This window comes from Homalodisca vitripennis, chromosome 5, assembly GCF_021130785.1.
Source record: "Homalodisca vitripennis isolate AUS2020 chromosome 5, UT_GWSS_2.1, whole genome shotgun sequence".
NCBI classification, from domain to species: Eukaryota; Metazoa; Arthropoda; class Insecta; order Hemiptera; family Cicadellidae; genus Homalodisca; species Homalodisca vitripennis.
In genome coordinates, this window is record NC_060211.1 from 83,285,726 (window position 1) to 83,307,133 (window position 21,408).

Here is a 21,408-nt window from a genome sequence, read left to right on the forward strand (position 1 = left end):
AAATTTACTCTGTGGAATAGAATTTTAGACAGTAACAATGACCAGTAAACATTAGCTTTAGAAAAAAATTGTAAATAATACAAAAAAAAAACTATAAAAAATACATACATAGGATTTTAGAGGAAAGAAATATTACGGTACGTTGGCCGAATTCTTACATATATATATATTTATATAAATATACAGTATATTGTCACCAGATAAATATGAGAACGATTGCTTAAAATTTGAATTTTAAAATTAAAGGAGTTAAAAAAGCACCAGAACATATTTTTATCTTTAGTAAATTCCAGCCACCAAGAACTCTTCCATTACCACGAGTAAAAAGTACTTAAGGCGAAAGCAGAAACTACCACATGAACAAGTTGTAAGTTATTTACCAGGAGGGTTTTAAAGTTGCTTGAAAATGCATGCATTATTAAATTTGGAAAGAGTTAATATTTAGTCAAATACAATTTTGATTTTTTGCTTATTTCACTCTTTTATTGATGCCAATGATGTCTCTAAAAATTTAACAGCCTATTTCGTTTGGAAACCCATATAAACCCGAGAACTGCATATTGCAATATTACAAGCCGCCGCAGGCCGGCAACCTCCTTAAGTTCCCTGCTACCTCAATAATAGATCTAGAGCACATACGAGTTAATTGAGAAGTGTAAAATTAGAATGTTTCTCCTTAAAACTAAACTAGGATACAAAAACCTCAAAAATAAAATATACACAAATACAACGATTTGTAAATGGTAAATCTTGCAATACACAACAAAATAATTATTCATTATCATCAGTTTAGCGCAGTATAATGTGGAAATGCGCAAACCTAATTCTCTAATTTTATTCATTGTAATTAAAATTATCTGAAATCCAAAATATCCATTTTTAGTAAAGGCAACTACTCCAACGGGAGTAAAAGTTACTTATAATATTGAAACGCCAATATACGAGTACTTAACAACTCATAGATTTCATAATTGGACGTCAAAAGATTACAAAGAGCGGACTTGCCCGCTAGATTACATAGTTGAGTGGGATACGTTGAGATGGGTCTTCACTATGAATACTGGCTTCTATAGCATAAATCCTTTATCCTCCTCACATAGTGTTTCACCTATTCATTATGGTTTAGATATGATGAAACATTAAAAGACAATGCATCTAGGCACGGTTGAGTTATATGGGGCTAAAACAAGCCTAGACTATCTTTGGAGGGGTGGAAGAAAACTATGGCCATTTTTATTATTAAGATTAATTCCGATAATATTTTCAATTGACTCGTAAATCTGAGGTTATTTCTATTGAAGGGCTCTACAGAATCAACTTGAGTGAAATCAATATGATTCTCATCTGCACTCCGTCAGTCGCTTTGTTTGGGTTCCTTTCACCTGTCGAGAGCACTACGTTCAACAGCTCTCCCTCCTCCCCCACCAACATCTCTCTCTCCTGTTATTCGTCCCTTGGCCGGATGGTGTTTTTACTTTCAGTTTCTTCAACTTAATATTTAAGCTAAACATTTATAAAAACTTTAAACTTAACTTTTTAATATTAGTCTCTTTTGAAATAGACATCTGTAAGGACTGCCTGGCATTGGAGAGCTTTTAATCTAATTTTTATAATTAAATACATTTTTCTGCAGAAATGATATATTTATAAAACAATTTCCATTATAGTATATTATGATGGGTGGGTCTGCCTATAAAGTAATGACGTTTAGAAATCAAAAGTTTACAACGTAACAAAGACTACGAGGAACAACAACATTTTATGATATGCATTTATCAATTAATAGCCATTCAAATCGAGAGAGTTATCCAGTGCCGTGACACATGTTTTTAAAACATCTACGTAGACTTGTGATTATATCGCGATGTCAATATCGACTGACTTTTTGTTTCAAAATTAGAACATTCCGCTCAGTTCTCATCCCAGTTATGATACAAACAAAAATTTTGTAGTAATTTTCAATGTAATCTTTGTGCTGCAGCCAGTCTTCTGTTGGGACTTGTGGGGTATATAAAGCTGGTATATAAAGCTGTTCAAACAAGGTTTAACAAAAGTTCTGTAATCATGAAACGAAGACACAATTTTTTAATTGATTTTCTTTACTAGTTGATCAGTCACAAGGCAAGACCTACCACTACGATTCTCATTGTGAACATTAGTACAGACAATTTTGAAATCAATGTGCAATAGCTTTACTCGAATTTTAATCACGGCTACTTTTCTACTCCACTATTAGTGTTTTTATTTTAACCAAAATGGGTGAGTTTTGGTTAAAATATCTATTACCAACAATGGTAACACATATATATTCACAACACACAAACGAGGAGGAATTATCATTTCAATTGAAACGCATATGTATACAACAAAATCGTCAGAGCATAGATTGTACGATAGAAACTGGATACGTTGTGAGTGCAGAAACTGCAGATGGTGGCTCTAACGTCGCCCACTACCGCGGCAAGCAAAAAAAAAAAAAAAAAAAACGCTTGCTACTGTTAAATATGACTGTCAGTGCATGAAACTGATATTACGGTTTTTTGTATTAATTTTGTTTCCAAAATCTTAAATAAATAAAATCTTAGCTCAAAAGCGCTTACGTGATAAGTGAAAAATATGTTATCTGCAGAATCACACGCATGTCTCTGTAGTTTAGCAATGGTATCGCATTGGGTCGGGGGGGCTGAATGGAAGAGCTAAACAGTAAGAGTTTATGAGATACATTCATTTCATTGAAAAAATTCGTCGTTTCGTGATTGGCTAGTTTCTAAGACATAACTATTTGTGATCAAGATATTCCAGTCCAGTATGGCGCAATCTTGAAGTCAAAGACTGTAACCGTTTTTAGTGAATATCTTAGAGAACGCGGAATAAAAAACCGCATCAAGTTCTTAGTGCACAGCATATAGATAGCACACCGTGAGCACAGTGAAAATAAAAAATTCAAGAAATAAAATAAAATAATGATGATTATCATCACGTCAAGACCAATCAATCAATCAGGCTTGTACGTATAGTGCATTGCGTGTGGCATGTTCAGCTGAGCTAAATACTTTAGTCACGGAACAGAAGTAATGAATATCACGAAAACTCTAAACTCTAGCTGGTATTACTCGCGTGTACATTTGCTTTAGATTCTCTTATATTCTATAAAAAAAATATTTTTTTTTACTGAAAGTAAGTACAAAAAAATTAAAATAAGTAATTTTTTTGTATGTTTTATATACAAACTTACAGAATTTGATAATATTACGTGTATTTTAGTACAAAACACCCTTGGAGCAACGAATAATACACATAGACGTACTACATATTTATTAGTAGTTTTATATTATATACAAATAGTTGTTTAGTATTTTAAAATCCTTTATTTGATTAAGACAAGCGTACACAAATGCAGTAATATATTAGTCCTTTTTTGAATGGCTAGGCTTACACCATAACGGTTTAAATATAGCTTCTTAAAGAAATAAGGTCATGGTTTGCAGCAGAGACGCTACTGAAAAAAATGTTGTCAATGCAGAGAGGTATGTGCTCAAAGGAACCGGACAGTATCAGAAACAGCTGTCTGTGATTTTGGAGAATAATTCCGTTGAATTGTTCGATTCTGAAAGAAAATATAAATTGAAATAAGAAGCTCAGTTAACTTTTAACAACCAGAAAAATGCCGTTGTGGAAACAAAGATTGGCTGCAAGATACAAATGGTTCCGTAAACAAATAGTTCGATTGGTAATCTTAAAGAGTAGGTGAAGCAAACTCATGAAGAGGTAAACATTTACCTGATTTAGACCTTTGCCGGCCAGAGCAGTTTTCGCGATTATGCTTTTAAAATAGGTAAACTACGAAAATCTAAATGTGTGTACGGGGAAACACCTACATCTCCTCTTACTGGTGATTTGGGGATGTGGGGAGGGATGGAAGAAGAAAGGAGAGAACTCCTGGCCAAATCTCGCTGGTAATGCAGCATCGGTGTTACCCCAATCTCCGCGAAGCAAATTGCAGGAGGATGTAGTAAGCACTCTCGTCTAATATCCAGAAAGCCGTCCCAAGAGGGAGCGATGCAAGGTATGTTGAATTTTTATCGTTCATTTACACAGCCAAATTTCAGTTCCTAATGATAAAATGTTTGCATCTTTCTAACCATTAATAAATAACTCGCGTGATTTAGATTATGTAGTTGACTTTGAAATACCTGTCGTCTTAAAATAAAAAGGTATTAATGTTTTTACACTACAATAGTGCAGATAATAGTATAGAATAAAGGAACGAAATAATCAAACAGAATTTATGATTTAAAATTATTGTTACAAGAAATAACTAAGTAAAATTGTATTCAACAGAGTATTTACTGCGTGATGAACGGTGGGATTATGGAAGTTAACATGTAAATTGACACTAAGAAAAGAACTACAAATGTATTAAGAATAAATTTAGAAACTGAACATTTATGTACTTTCTATACGTTCGGAGCACATTAAACACTTTAAATAGATAAGTCAGTAAATTTTCAATACAAAATATTAACTAATAGCAGTTCAGATCAATAATGAAAATTCAAAAATCAATATAGAAATAATATATTTAAAATACTTAAGTGAGAAGTCTATTGATATTGGCAAAATTAAAAAAGTACTTTTGGTGATATTTTTAGAATTATTACTTACTTTGGTGGATCTCCACTTCAAATTTTAAAAAGACCATTCCAAGCTTAGTCATTCCTTTTTGAATCAACTAATGTTTTCCTCAATTATTGGTTAAATATAGCCTACTTAACATGAAGTTATGAAAACCTCCACATAATGTCAATAGTTGATGAATGTTCCAGAACAGAAAGACTCATTAGGGATTTTGATATGAGAAACTTAGGAATATAAAAGCTGTTAACTGACTATTACCACATTACAAGAGTGCGCAACCTAATTTCTGAGTTTGCGGCTAAACAAAGGATAATGTGGTTATCAACAGCTCAAGCGGCCTTTCTGGTGTTTCCCCGTTTACATATTAAGCTTGTTCATGCTTTAACAACTATGAAATTAAAATAATATGCAGTTTTAATCCTTTACGAGATTTAACCCTTATCATACTTAAATAACCATTCATAAAGGATTTAAAGCTAATTACGTTAAAAATGTATACTCCATTAAAAAGTTAAAAGAAAGTTTTCCAGTATAAAATATATCGTAAAATAGATGTTACAACTCATTACGGAACATAACGATGACGACTTGTAACATATTTTAAGAGGCTGTAAGCAAAGGGAGTGACGCAAGTATCACTGAGTGTAACGTCCAGTAAAGCCATCTTACTTGCATGACCGATGTCAATGATTGTATAGATACAATACCCACGTGTATAGACACAACACTGTACTCAGACACACGTGTGTTTCTAAGTATAACAGTAAGTAATCACATGTATACACTATATTGTGTTTACTGTCTAAGTTTAACGGTCAATAGTCACATGTTTAAGACGCCTGTTTCTGAGTATAATAGTATGTAATCACGTGTATACATTATAGCGTGTCTACTGTCTGTGTAACAGTCAATAGTCACATGTTTAAGACGCCTGTGTTTCTGAGTGTAATAGTATGTAATCACGTGTATACATTATAGCGTGTCTACTGTCTGTGTAACAGTCAATAGTCACATGCTTAATACGCCTGTGTTTCTGAGTGTAATTGTAAGTAATCACGTGTATACATTATAGCATGTCTACTGTCTGTGTAACAGTCAATAATCACATGTTTAATACGCCTGTGTTTTATGAGTGTAATAGTAAGTAATCACGTGTATACATTATAGCGTGTCTACTGTCTGTGTAACAGTCAATAATCACATGTTTAATACGCCTGTGTTTCTGAGTGTAATAGTAAGTAATCACGTGTATACATTATAGCGTGTCTACTGTCTGTGTAACAGTCAATAATCACATGTTTAATACGCCTGTGTTTCTGAGTGTAATAGTAAGTAATCACGTGTATACATTATAGCGTGTCTACTGTCTGTGTAACAGTCAATAATCACATGTTTAATACGCCTGTGTTTCTGAGTGTAATAGTAAGTAATCACGTGTATACATTATAGCGTGTCTACTGTCTGTGTAACAGTCAATAATCACATGTTTAATACGCCTGTGTTTCTGAGTGTAATAGTAAGTAATCACGTGTATACATTATAGCGTGTCTACTGTCTGTGTAACAGTCAATAATCACATGTTTAAGACGCCTGTGTTTCTGAGTGTAATAGTAAGTAATCACGTGTATACATTATAGCGTGTCTACTGTCTGTGTAACAGTCAATAATCACATGTTTAATACGCCTGTGTTTCTGAGTGTAATAGTAAGTAATCACGTGTATACATTATAGCGTGTCTACTGTCTGTGTAACAGTCAATAATCACATGTTTAATACGCCTGTGTTTCTGAGTGTAATAGTAAGTAATCACGTGTATACATTATAGCGTGTCTACTGTCTGTGTAACAGTCAATAGTCACATGTTTAAGACGCCTGTGTTTCTGAGTGTAATAGTAAGTAATCACGTGTATACATTATAGCGTGTCTACTGTCTGTGTAACAGTCAATAATCACATGTTTAAGACGCCTGTGTTTCTGAGTGTAATAGTAAGTAATCACGTGTATACATTATAGCGTGTCTACTGTCTGTGTAACAGTCAATAGTCACATGTTTAATACGCCTGTTTTTATGAATGTAACAGTAAATAATCACATGGATACACTATAGCGTGTCTAAGTATAACGATCAATACCCACATGTTTAAGACGCCATTGTTTGTGAGTGTAACAGTAAGTAATCACAGGTATGAACTATAGCGTGTGAATTTCACGGTGTTATTCACTTTTTGTAGACGCCAGCGTGTTAGAATGAAATTTTCAATAATTACTTTTATAGACCCCATGTGTCAGAGAGTGTAATGGCTAGTACATTATCAAAACTATTATTTTAGGTTTTGGTTCAGAACGCATTGCAACATTACTGTCACAATTTAAAACTTACATATTTCGATTTCCTTGTTGGCAGCTATTTCCAATCAATAACAATTTATTAATCAGAAATGTTTAGCGTTTTTAAAGCTACATTGGCAAATGTTTTAATTAAAACTTAAATTAAATGAAAAGTTTGGGAAAGAAATATTGGGATTTAATTTTAAATTAGATTTTGAGAAGTTAGGATAAACACGAATATGTTATACTTTGGCAAGTTAGTACTGGTAGTTTTAAATTGTTAGGAAGGCGGTTCACTGCCTTGAATTGATCAGAACTTGTATTGTTACGGCTATAGTTCTCCTAGTTGGATACAGCTGGGCCAATGAGAGAACACCGCGGAGGTCCATCAGAATTGGTGGGAAGGGGAAGTATATAAGCGTCAGCTCATAATTTTCGCCTTTCTTTTGGTAATTTTCTTGAATTAAGTTGATTACAGTGCGCCGTGTTTCTAAATTTTTTCCGCGAGGTATTTTGAGGTAAACACCAAATTGATTGTACGTTATATTGAAATAGTCTTCCAGATCTGATATTAATTTAATTTTGTTGTCTTTTTTATAGGAAAAATTAAATTCATAGAAACTACAGAGGAATTTGCCTAATTAATTCTCGATTAACAATAGAGCATAATAGAATCATAAATGTTACATTTGGTTCAAACTTGCAAGAAAAGTGAATTAAAATTGAACTTTGTCAATAACTGTAATTTAAATTTGGAAATTCGAGAATTTAGTAATTTATTAATATTTGATTAGAACTGTTTTATTGTGAATTGTTAATTGGTAATTAATTGAACTTTAATAATTTTATTGTTCGAGAGAGTTGTAATCTGAATTGCAGAGATTTGAAAAGGAGGTTCAACTAGTGAAAAGAGAAGTTTAAATTTTATTATTTTTTTTATATTTTGAATGAACTTAGAAGTGAACATTTTTATTTTAGTTATTTCCAAGTGGTATTTGATTTTTATTTGAAAACTTTATTATTTTATTTCAGAAGAGAGCTCTGATTTTTAGTTTGATATATTTGATTAAAATTTTGTTTTCTTGCCAAAGGACCTTTTAAATTTACTAAACGGTTTGTCAATTCTTTGTGGAAAATAGAGTGATGAAATTTCGGAAACATTGAACTTATTATTTTGCCGGTTTAAAATAAATCCATTATTTTAATTTAGAACTGTAATTTTTATTTTAGACAAACCAGATAATATTTAATAGTTTAAAATTCTAGTAATAAATTTTACTGAATATTCACTCGCAGCTTACTAATAAAAAAAATATTTTTTATCGTTTTGGATGTCTGAATATTTGAATATCTGAATATATAACTAATCTACAATCCAAGTCGTTATAAAATAGTTTCGGATTAACCTTTGGAGAAACTCAGCAGGGATCACTTCTGGCTGGTTTATACCTACCAGTTGAACCCACCACTGGACACAGCAAAAACCGATGTGCCACTTCAATCTGGGCAACCTTATGGATGTCCAGTAGCGGCACATCACTAACCGCAAATGTTGAGATTCTGGGGTACATGGGCAATTCGATAGGTCTAGTCTACTGTGGGAGATGACTGTTGGAGTTGGTGGGGTTTGTTCCCTAACCTCGGAGGTTCTTGTTAACCTCAACAAGGGTGTGCCACCCCTTGCCTACTTTGACTGGAGAGGCTGGTTCATAGCTGGCTTCCCCTTCTTCCAGGGAGACAACTTTGAGATGTAGTGCCCTAATTCTTCCTCATGGATCTCGATAGGAGGCGGCCCCTACTCCCTAACCTTACCCATCCTGAATATCCTGTCACTCCGGAAGCAGCGCAAAGGTCCTTACAGGACTAAGTGCAATTTATAAGCTTCTTGTCCTAAGAGAACAAAAAAAGTTTGAGTGCTTTAAAATAAATAAATACATAAATATACATATATCGGTAGAGTGGAATGGAAGCAATACGAAATTATTATGATCTTTTATCAATCACCTTCTTTAGATCCCAGCTGTGGGAGGTGAGGGAGAGAGCGTCTGCTAAATGGAGTTCAATGTTTATATAGTGCAAAAAATCCATTCGTAGCTCGCCATAACGGGAATAAAAGGTATTTGCATGAAACAAAGCTTTACAGTTGAATGAAACCATTAAACTTGTGAAATGAAAAATCAGAGATGAAAACGTAATTCATAGCCGGTATGTGGTGAACCTCGGCTTAGTGGAAGTCGGGACTATTAAAGCGTTTGACCTACTCGCCTTAACTTATTTATTTGCCATACACTGAAATATTTATTTTATTTTAATAAAAAAACTCTTGGGCAGCACTTTTGAATGTTTAAATTTATTAAAAGTATTATTGATTGAATAATGCTCATAATGACTTGTTATAATAGTGCAATTAAACTTAAAGAAATTATGAGTTTGCCAAATGTAAAACATGGAATGTTACTGAGAATAGTTTATAGATTCATATATTATCAAAATTATGATACCATCACATTTGCAAGAAAATATTCAAACGTAATATATGTTGAAAGCAAAAATATTTTGCCCTCAGTATATATAAATATACTTCGAAAAACCAGAATAATTCGTTAATTTGATAAAATATTTTTACGAATGATAAGAAATGAAAGGATAGTAAAAAGGTTAAATATACCAAATTATAACTTCATGGTTTTTTAGAATTACAGACTTATAACCTTTGGGATACACTAATAGTCATAGCTGACTAAAGATGAAGAGACTCAAAAGTTGAGTTTTTGGCAGATATACTGAAAATAAAACGATTTTGGCATATTACTACGTAAACTTCTTTTGGTGAAAAGCTTCTACAATTAAAGTTTGTCCTTCAATTACGTCATAATATGTGGTAGGGATCCAGATTGTACAAATTTAGGAGTAATCTTAGATTCATATCATTTCAAACTGATTCTTTAATGGAGATAATCAATTCACATGAATAATTTAGTACACACTTTCAAGGCTCGTTGCAACAATCCTAAAGTGATTTTAATAATTCTCATTTTGTTTGCAGATTTTTACGACAGTACAGTAGGATTCTTTCAACCAGTGAAACCTCTGCGATAAGTAACTTGAAAATGCACCTTTGTTATTACTAGTTATCCAATGTTTACTTATATCTTGAAATATAAGAAGTGACTACACCATCTGTCTTTTATAATATAAAAGCCTATACACATCCACTGCTAATTTTAAAACAAGAATACAACACTGACTGTTTTATTTGCTCGTATTAAAAAAAATAATACACGGTAATTTTCATTTAGTCTTCAGAAAAAAGTACCTGTGGTATATGCTCTAACAATTTATCAAAGTTTAGTAACTGTCTTTTACAAATCGTTTAAACAGGTTAAGTAAGAAATATCAAAAACTTACGTATTCAATACAATTTTTCATTGAAATAAATTTGAAAGATGATATTAACGATAAACCAATACGAAGGAGTATCGAGGGTGCCAACAACACATACTTTGAAGGAAAGTTATTTTCTCTTTAGATTCTGATTTCTTTCTTACATTAACCTATATAACAATTCCATCTCTAGGACCTTTCTGTCAAGAGTTGGAATCAAGAGGCAAAGATAAATGGATGCTCTGCCCTTTGGCCTTGTGAACCAAAAATCAATATGGTTCTTCCTTGGACTAAGAGAAACCTATTTATCCATTTTCAAGAATCTACGATTCTTCTACCAAGAGTTTTCGTACATGCGGAAGACGGACGGAAAACAACAGAATTCAATAAGGTCCTTAATATATGCAAAAAAACAGACACTACATCTCAATAATTCATTATGATTACATATTTAAACAAAATATTCATTTAAGTAAGAATTATTATAAAATAGAAATGAAGTTAGTTGGTGCGAGTAATTAAATAATAATTACCAAAATTTATTATAATGAATAAAAATTAATGTATCTCCAGGCAAGGTGTGAGAGGTACTTTCATGTGTAAATGTTAGATTGTAATTGAAAATTTAAATTATAGTGTTAGATTTATATTGCCTATATTTTTAAGATCTAAATTTCTAACCAAATACAGATATACCTATATTTATATTTAGTAAAGGGATGTCGAAAATAAAAAAAGTTGTTGAAATATTTCCTATAAAAATTGAACCTCGTGGGAACGAAATTTGATGAATTTGAAGAACAAAAAAGGTTAAAACAAACAGAATATTTGTTAAATCGTAATTAGATATAAATTATAACAATAAAATAACAAAAATATGTAATTTAAGGTTAATGTATTAAAAATATATTTTTCAGTATTTAATTATAATATAAAAATTGAAAAAAATAATTTATTTAAAAAGTACTTTACATTAAATATTCAGATTTTTGATAAATTTCCTGCATTAAATTCTAAAATTACAGTGAATTAATTAAAAAATTTCGCGTTTGTCTAAAAATCTGTAATATATATTATAATCAAACAAATTTTAAAACAATTTAATGAGTAATTGCTTTAAAGTAAAATTAAAATTAAAACCTGTTGTGTTTTGTTTTAAATTCTATATCAAATCCATCCGATGCAAATTACAACTAAATAATTCAATTTAAGTTTATTTATGTCATAACTCAAATAAATAAATAAAATATTGTTTATTTACTAAATAGTTATTTAGCCAGTGATAAATAAATACTGTATGTAGAACATGAAAAGTAAATAAATAAAAACCTCTAAATTTCTATTTATGGGAAATAAATTAATACTTGTCTCCAAAATATATAAGCATTTCAGTTTTTATTTTTTAAATATGAGAAATAACATTTGGTATATAACACTTTGGAACGACTGTATAAATAACGCAATATTTCAGCAATTAATTGTGACTTGTAGTGTAAGTATGTTTTCACTTGTATTTGCGTTATTGTAAATTTCAATAACTTTCAGTTATTGTGTTCCTAGTGTTGGTAATACGGTAATACGGACATCCGTGAGGGAACATCAATCAAACTGTCAGCTTGAGAAGATCCTCTCAATTCTCAGTGATGATAAATAGATTCCTTGGATCCAATATCCCTGAGAACTAACGTTATCTTTATGAATCTTTGTTATTCGTAAAATTAAATTAATATATTCTATTAATAATGGTTTAAAACTAATAGATTAAGTAAAATTCGTGCCTTCAATATCTGATTTTATAGCAATAGACAGCCATGATTAGGATGATCAGTATAATTACTTGCTTATTAGTTATTTGCCCAAATATATAAAAATATATTCTAGTTTTAACTTAATAATAGCAAACCTACCCAAAAAAAATCAATAAAATAATAAAAATAAATTAAAAACTGTAGGAATGAAGTTATCTATATGAAATACAACATTCAGCAATGCTAACGATTCCGTGTTATAGTTATTTTTCCTGTAAGAATCTCAATGTTCTCATTTATTTGTAACGTATACTTTCATATTTGCTCATTCCTTATCAATAAAAAATATATAGAAGAATTTTATAAATTTACACATTTTTCAAAACTCTGATCAGCAGATATGTATGAATTAAATGAATAATCATAAAAGCATCGTATTTTAAACAAAATAATAATAAATATCAGTTCAGAGTTAAGACAAATCTTCTGAAACATACATCAGAACTTCTTTTAGTGCATAAGCTAATTGGGTACTTAACCTAAGGGATTAAAAGATAGTAATAAAATAAAAGCAAAAAAGACCAATAATGAAACGTTTTGTCTAGTAAAATACGTAACTGCTTTAATTAAAACTACTTCTATCGAATCAGAAGGACAAAGTAAAATCAAACAAGTTAAATGCAATTCAAAACAGGTAATGAACCTTTGGCAAACAGTTCTATGTTTGAGTTTGAGGTCGCCCTCCATTGAGTTTCGCTCAGCAAGGGCAGAAGCGAGCAAACGTTTGCTGTTGTCCAACTTTCTAGCAAACTGACTTTAACACTTTGGTTTTACAACAAAAGTCGTGTCAACCAGTTCCAAGAACAGTTTTCAATAGTTATGTCAACAAGTTGAAGGCCATTTTTGAGTATTTCATTATTTAAACCTGTGTAAACTACTATAATAACTATTAGAAATGTCTACAAATACGAATCTCACATAATTTCCGGCCTATTTCTATACCGCTGTATTTTCAAAAGCTTTGGAAAGAATTTTTCCACAATAATGTGCTTGGTTTTTTTGGGACCCAGTGGTATTTTTCTCCCTATCAGCTTGGTTTTAGAGCCAGACGAAATACTCCATCTGCAACAGCTTTTGGTTTAAGGTGGATTCTGATCTCCTTGGACTCCAGTGAACACACACTGAGCTTATTTTGTGACCCAAACAGGGCATTTGATCACCAAACTCTGCTTAGCAAGCTTAAAATATATGACGTTTGAAGAGTTGCACTGAATAGATTTCATTCTTATTTTATAATAATAGTAATAATAATGATTTTTATTCTATCAGACAATATACATTGAATTTCCATAGTTATCGGCGTTAAGAGTTTACATATTTTAGTCATATCGTACACTAAAGTTACGCCTAAACATAGAAAGATCCATTCAATTAAACACTATAAAAATTTAGCTAATTAAATTGGTCAAGTTCAGTGCGTCAAAAAAATCCTCAAAAAGGAAAAACTCATTTATCAGAATTTTCTACAGTCAGACCAGAGTATCTCAGGGCTTAGTGCTGGGATCTATTTTATTTCTTCTTTATGTAAACGATCTTCCTGATATCTTTACCAACGAACGTAATTCGCTTCCTCGGACCTTATCCCATTTTCAGAGAATACCTGTCTGATTTTCTATCACTGTAATTATCAAGTTCTCTTCCAGTGTTTTCTTGAACCTTATGGCCGAATTCTTAATTGGTTAGTTCCACCAAATTATCTTCATATCAATCTGGCCAAACATTAACTCATGGAATTTCACTCACCAACTTCTCAAAACTTCCATAATTTTCTTCCACATAATTACTCTTTAAACAGTACTCTTTCCACTGTTCTTTGGTGTCTTTATTGGGATTTCCACAAAATTACCTTCTAAAGCAACTTGATTCAGTAAGCAGCTTGAGGTGCCTATCTTCATTTGTCTCCTATGAAACTCTTAAACTGGGTTATGGTCGTTTATTAGTGTCCAGAATTAATACGGAATACAATTTTGGGGATTTTATAATCCCAATTCATTCAATAGAGTCTTTTGTCTTAAAAAGAGTGCTCTAAGAATAGTTTAGGGATTGAAACAACGGGTAGTTGTAGGGAATTCTTCCGATCAAGTGTTATTCTAATACTAGCAAATTCATATAGTATATTTTTCAAAACAGATCACTGTTATAGTGAAAAAATACAAGCGTAACTATGTAATTAATAAATTGAGACAATTCCTATTCAAAACTTCCCTGTTTTACTTTGACCCAAAGTTATGTTATTCTCTTCCTCAGTCCATTAGAAGTAAAAATAGCATAATATCATTAAAGAATATCATGAAAGTTCACTTAAAGCGCCACTTGGTGGAAGAGTTTTTTATAGCCTAGATTGCAATCGCTCTCTTAGGTTGCTTATTGTTGTTTTTTATCACTTTTCCTTAACGTTTTATGCTATATATAAAAACACACATATAAAAATGTTATTTTAGATTAGTCTTAAAGTATTAAGTTTGATATTACTAATTGTTAATTTATTTATTTACTGATCTGTATTGATGTAAACAACAAACTTAATACTCAAAAGTGTAATTAAAGACTCAATTCAATTAATTATTTGAGATTTTTGATTGGCAGTAAGAAATACCATAGACGCTTTTAAAGACAGTAAATGAACGTATGAGCCAAGAGGCATACACCACGTACAGGAATCTAATTTTTCGTGTGGTTTACCGCAGACCACCAACGCCTCAGGGAATCCTTGCTCTAACCCACATTAGAGCGTGAGCAGGTGGCGAATATATTATGCTCTCCAATTGATCTTATAATGTTGGGATTGGAAATAAATTTTATTTACTAAGTGAAAAATAAAAGCTGATCAATTTCTACGCTGCACTCATATTATTTCATATCTTACAAAAATGCACTGAGGTTTTAACTGCACTAGCACTTTTGAAAATACAAAATACTTATAATGATTGTAAGGATTACACGGAACAGATCCTTGGCTGCAGTCACTAATAAATTTATAACATTATCACTTAATAATTCGTTATATAGTTCGTTATATAGTTATATAGGCTCTACTCTGTAAAAAATTATTTGAAAGGAATTTCTGTTATATTATTTACAAAACACGTTCTGCCCTATTCCGGATGACATGAGAAATGAAAAAGTTATAATGGAGCCTGCTGTAGTGTACCCACCTTGTGTTATACCCCATAAGAAAGATATTCAAACAGTTATGCTTCGTTATTTTATATCACAGAATTATGAGATGTCTGATTTTAAAGATGTTGATTAAGACGTATCCAATCGCTTTTTAATATTGCTTTTTAAGATATATTTGCACGATGAAACATGAAAATATTTTAGATTTGTATTCCGAATAATCCATAAAAATATAAAAAAAGTAAGTAAACAAAATTTAAATTCACATTAATTAACTATCCGGTATATAGTTTATTTCATCATTATTTAATACGAAATTTTTAATTATTTGAAATAAATCACAATTATAACATCTACAATACATGTTCAGCCCTATGCCTTATGATATGAGAAAGTAGAAAACATTATATAGGAGCCGGCTGTTGTGATACGACCTTCAGTACTAAAACAATATTTAAACAATTTTCCGTCATTATTTTTTTATCTTAGAATTATGGATCTTTAATTCTAAATAGATATAAGATATAAATACACATTCTAATGCTCTGTAGATTTTAACGTGTATATGCTTTTTGAATTTTTAAATGATGAACTGTAAAACATTTTGCGACTATTACAGAATGGCAATTAACAATTTTGCAAAAACTAAAAGGTTTAACTAAAAGAACTAAAGAAATAAATGAGAAATGTTTCATAATTCTATGATCAAAATGAAGGTGTAGAATTGCCTTCAGGTGTGATCGTATAGGAATAATAGTATAACAGTATTAACAAACCAAATATTTACTGTTTCGATACCTACGAGAATTTTTATATTTTTTTCCAAGAGAATGGACATAAAAGTGCATCTTATACAACTAAATAGTTGTTAGTTATCTAATTATTTACATTAAAATAAAAATGTCTGTTAACTTTTTGTTTATACAAACTAAAACTTCTTGATTATTTATATTTTGTTTAGTGTATTTGTCTACCTAATATATTCACTACTTAAAATATACACCTCACGTCCTTATCTTAGTTACAAATACATGTTTTATGTTGGTTACCATGCATTGAATAAAATAATAAATTTATTATATTTTCAGGAAATTATTAAATCGAGTTCATTTAGCTCTTTAAATCTTTTACTCTCTTTAACATAACTTTAAATACGTATTATTTGGTAACATATATTGTACAAACATTGTACAGTTAACTATAGACTGCTTATCATAAATACATACATATTTAGATAAACCTTATAAGATAACTGTTACAAAACCTCCATCAAAACAGTTTTAATCTGCGCAACATCTCTGAGTTATGACCGACCGACTGAGTGTGAGGGCGAGAGGTGTAAAATCAATGCCAATTCGAAAATATTGGCCCTATTGGGGAATTCGCCTCTTCCATCTCCACGGGTACTTCACAATCTGTCTGACGCCCAGCCTGTTTTTAAAATTAATGAAATCTGGACGAGTGTACGAGTCTTATACCTTTTACTTATGGATTTTCATTTTATGCCTTTATTGGTTTCAGTTTTTACAATTATATTTTGTAAATAAAAGTAGTTGTAAAATGAATATTCACATGCGTACCGGTACGCATTGATAGAAATGTACTGAATGAAAGTTACGTGCGAAAATATTGGTAAAATTAATTTTGGCATTGTTAAAATATCACATGTATGTTGTTGGCACCGTTTTATAAAAGAAATCAGGCAAAATGTATTTATTAAATTATAGTTAAGAACACGAGTTCCTTAACCAAAACAAAAATACAATATTATTAGGACTAAACCAGCACTAGCCTACTTGCAAAAAATATTTATTTTGTGTATATTTTCTCTTATTATAATAAAAATGAAAAATACTTTATTATCACAATCTTCTAAATAATATTAATACAAATATTTTTAATTTAAATATTTACTAAAGTGAAATAGCAGCGAAATCCTACACACATATGAAGTTTGTATGCAAATTAACACTACGCTGAACATACAACGCCTATATAATGTATACGGTACATTTAGGCCTATGTAATACATAATGTAGTTTTGAACAATGAGTAATAATGATCAGACGTGTGAACAAGCCTTCCTGGCTGCTGAACATTTTCAACGAGGTAATAGTGACAACCGCAACTCAAGGCAAACAATACTATGCGCTTTGTACTATATGAACATACATTTTCTTCACGCGACTGACTAGAGACGGTATCTCGGAACGGTAAAAAAATTCCACAAGCTTGCTTCCTTCTGGGTCTTTCTTATCCTTACTTAGGGAGTGAAACTGTGCTTACTGAGGGTGTGAACCCGAGCATGATGCGCAAGTTCCTCTTTTTTGGGATTTCTCTACTGACCGAGAAATATGTTTGACTCACTCAACTACATCGGTGTGGATCAGCTTGTCGGCACAACCAACACAGCACAATCTGAACTTGTAGCTCATGCTACCTGGGGAAGGTTAACTTCCTTACCTGGTCGTGCTCAAGTGGTCTTCTTGTCCATTAGAAGTGGGGTTTCTCTGTAATCTGAGTTGAGTAGCTCCTCAGAGTTAAAGAGAATTGTGCTCGTTATCAAAAACTATGCCACCCACCACTTATACTGGCTTCTAAGGCATAGGGGCATTGTCCCTGTGCTATGCACCTGGTTTGCTTGGGAAACCAAGTTTGAGCAAAGAAGCAGACGCTCCGCCTAGTGGAGCTGTTTCGACGTTGTTTCGTGTCTTCAGACACACGTAGACATGCTGTCTACTTGTCCAGCTGTTCCAGCTGTCAATGTGTAACAGCGTACCCAGATGAAGATTGTGCAGCAGAATATTGCATTTCGTTGTTCAAACGAGTACCATTCCAGCCAGTGTAGGACAGTACACTCGCCTACAAAATTTCCTGGCTAAAACGATCTGACAGACAAACTACCATGCTACAAGATAATATAAAATATTGTTATTGGTTTTTTGTGGCTCTTTAAATGTGTACTGATTAAAACATTTTGTAGTTCTCAGACAAACCAGCTAGGCCAGTGGCCCATGAGGTCAAGCAGAATAGGGATAAAATGCGAATCAATCTCTTCCTTTGGTAAAAGAAAACAAAATATCTTTACAGACTAAGGTAATAAAAATATTGTTTGCTTGTATTCAAATTCTTGTTCAATTTGGTCAGATTTCTGTTCTTCGTAAAATTAACTATAAGATTAAGTTAAATTTAGATTTAAAGATTTATTAGCATAAATATGAAACTTGTGTTATGGTAAATTAGAATATTTATCTGCTTTAAAATAATCCTTGTATGATTTAGACGCATGTAAGAAAATTATAGATCATAACCTAGCAGTATTAAGAACACTGAAGATTATTTTGCGTTAAAAATTCGTTTTACTGGAACCTCGCAGACGCTTCACACATCCCGAGCGTGCAAGTCTCCGGCGTGGCGCTGCGTGGGGCGGCAGTCGTGGGTGACGTCGCGGTCTGAACACCGTTCACGGCTGGGAGGTCAGACTGCAGCGGCCTTGGGAGCGTCGTGCTCTGGTGCGCCAGGAATCTAACAGATCTTCTAATTGTAGGTCGTGTTACAGGCAACTCCCGGCAGTCAGGATGCTCCATAGTGAGACCAAACAGTTGGGTTTGTGTGTCCTTAAAAGCAATTGTTACTGCATTTATGATAGTTGCCTTTAGTAGGCAATAAAAATCAACACATCTTTGGTTCTTGCCAATCGAAATGTAATGTTTTGTAATTGTAACTACTATTATACCAACTGTATTTAAAAGGTAAGATCACACCACACCGCGTGTCGCGTAACAGGCTTCGCCTGCATCTAAAATTTCAAGCCTGTAGCTAATTTCATTCTAGAGATGTCCTGCGGTCAAACAAACAGACATACGTACAAAAAATAAATGTTTAATCTCTCTGACAGACAAAAGAAAATTATGTCAACCTACTGAGTGCTTCAAGGTCGCTTGGCCAAATTCATGATTGGACATAAACTACCATAAAATTTATTCTTGTCTGTGTAGAAATATAGTTCATTTCAATCTGCAGATAATTTTTTCGAGGCATTTTGCCACATTATAAATTGACATTTTTGTTCATTAGTTTGGTTTTACAGAAGTGTTTAAAGAATAAACGTTACGGTAATCAGGGAGAGTGCTAAAACGCAAGAGTGCGCAGAAATCAGTGATTTAAAAAATTTTACAGCAGCTACTAAATGAAAGGAACTAATAAGGAACATTAAAACTAATTAAGAAATATATACCATTAACAAATAATAGAACTTTGAACTATTAAAAGTTGGTTTCTTTTCTTCTAGGGAAAGAAGCCATATTGGTCGTTGTGGGTTATATTGCTATCGATTAGTCAATAAACTTCAGCCAATCACAATAAAGATCCGCAACCTCAACTCAACTGTGCAAGTGGGCGTATATTACTTCTAGGAGTGTCCAGTTTCCATTTAAACTTATGGAAGAAAATGGGTCTATTCTGCGATATTGAAACATTTCAAAACACTAATAATATTAACTTTTCCATGCGTTGTGAATCTAGTGTAAACGTAAATATTTAAGTATGTAACTTATATTTTGGACCCCATTTTATGAAATATTTGCACGAGATAAAATGTGACCATAAAAATCTGCAGAAGAGGACTTAACTTTCAATCGGAGACGTTATATCTTGTTTAGTACGAACCTGGAAAGAGATCTTTTGTTAACGTTCGCAGATATTGCAGTAACAATATACATGTTTTATGTTAAATTGTGTACAACATTCGATAAAATAAAGTTAAAAGTATCTATGCAAGTTTTGTGATGGTAAAACTTAGTTTAGACGCAGCAAGTTATTTAATGAAAACTGTTAAAAACATTCTTTTTATATACTCACGTAGGTGCGCCTAATTTACGTTAATTTTTCATATTCCTCATGTTTTCATTCCAAACAAATTCCTCTTGTATAAAATATAGTTTTTCCTGAACTTTTTGTGAATTATAATGATTTCACGTGCTAATATTTAATTTGTTTTTTTTTAATTGCCTTATTTGTATTAAATATTATTATATGTATTATAGAACAGCAAGTACTAAAGTCATGATAATTCTATGATACAACAGTTTATTAAACAATGAACTAAAGGGTGAGATGGGGTAATTATTGGATTGTTCTGCAAACATGAACGTAGAGTACAACAATAACAACCATGCCAATAGATGCAGATTCGTCTTCTTTGGTGAAACAGAACTTAAAACTGATTTTCGTACTCCAGTGTGTAATGAGGACTAGGTGCAATGATTAATGTCAGGTTGTGTCATTGAGAGTTTGAAATAATGTTCAAACCTATTCAAGGTTTATACTCGTAGGTTCAATAGACATAATTTATCACAAACATGAACATCAGGAAATGTGCTCTCTTTCTCTAATGTTATGTCTTATGAATTTATTCCTAAGCAACACTTTGCAGACCTTTCTTCTTTTATTAAGAAGTTGGAAAAGAGGCATTCAATGTTTCAGATATTTTAGGGTTGAATATACAAAAACAAACAAATTATTAAAATGAAACTTCATGATATTATTTGAAGAAAAACTGCCAGTAAATTTAATGTTTTAGCAGCTGGTTGCCGTAAAGTTAAAATAGTTCAAGTCTGAGAAAGTTCAAAACTTGCCTGAGACTGAATTACTTGTTATCAGTAAATAAGTTATTCTTACTCTACGCCATTAACAAGCAGAAACAAGGTTATTCTATTTTTGTGGAAGTAAATTTTATACATGCAAGCAATTATAGTTTGAAAGCTACAAAATTTGAAATGCACGAAGCAAAACCGTTAGGGACATGAACAAACTTGGTTCTCAGTGACTCTGTGATGTATACTTTAGTTTTTGAATATAAGAGCTATGTTGTAGTTCTGAATTACCAGGCTGAGCCTAGAGCCACGAAGATCAAACGGTCGACCGCGCCTCTGTTTATTACGCTGATGAACAGGAGATCAGATATGGAGCTATTCAAATTACTGGAATTGCCAAGCCTGAGTATCAAAGCCAATGTGTAATTTAGCTTCTGACACAAGTAGCAAAATTCATATTGAAAAAGTTTTCATGGGAAGGGTTTCATTAGCACTTAAATCTACCGATTAACAAATAACATCTGATATCTGAAATA

General features: G+C 31.9%; 1 protein-coding gene and 1 long non-coding RNA gene across 2 annotated transcripts in view; one reads left to right on the top strand and one right to left on the bottom strand.

Moving 5' to 3' along the window:
- The window catches only part of LOC124362452, a 156,497-nt gene extending 146,408 nt beyond the window's left edge, over nt 1-10,089 (top strand). Inside the window, exon 3 of the long non-coding RNA XR_006922457.1 lies at nt 10,013-10,089. This is a non-coding gene — a long non-coding RNA (uncharacterized LOC124362452). The remainder of the gene's footprint in view (nt 1-10,012) is intronic.
- The window catches only part of LOC124362451, a 401,560-nt gene that overhangs the window by 315,455 nt on the left and 64,697 nt on the right, over nt 1-21,408 (bottom strand). The window lies entirely within an intron of this gene.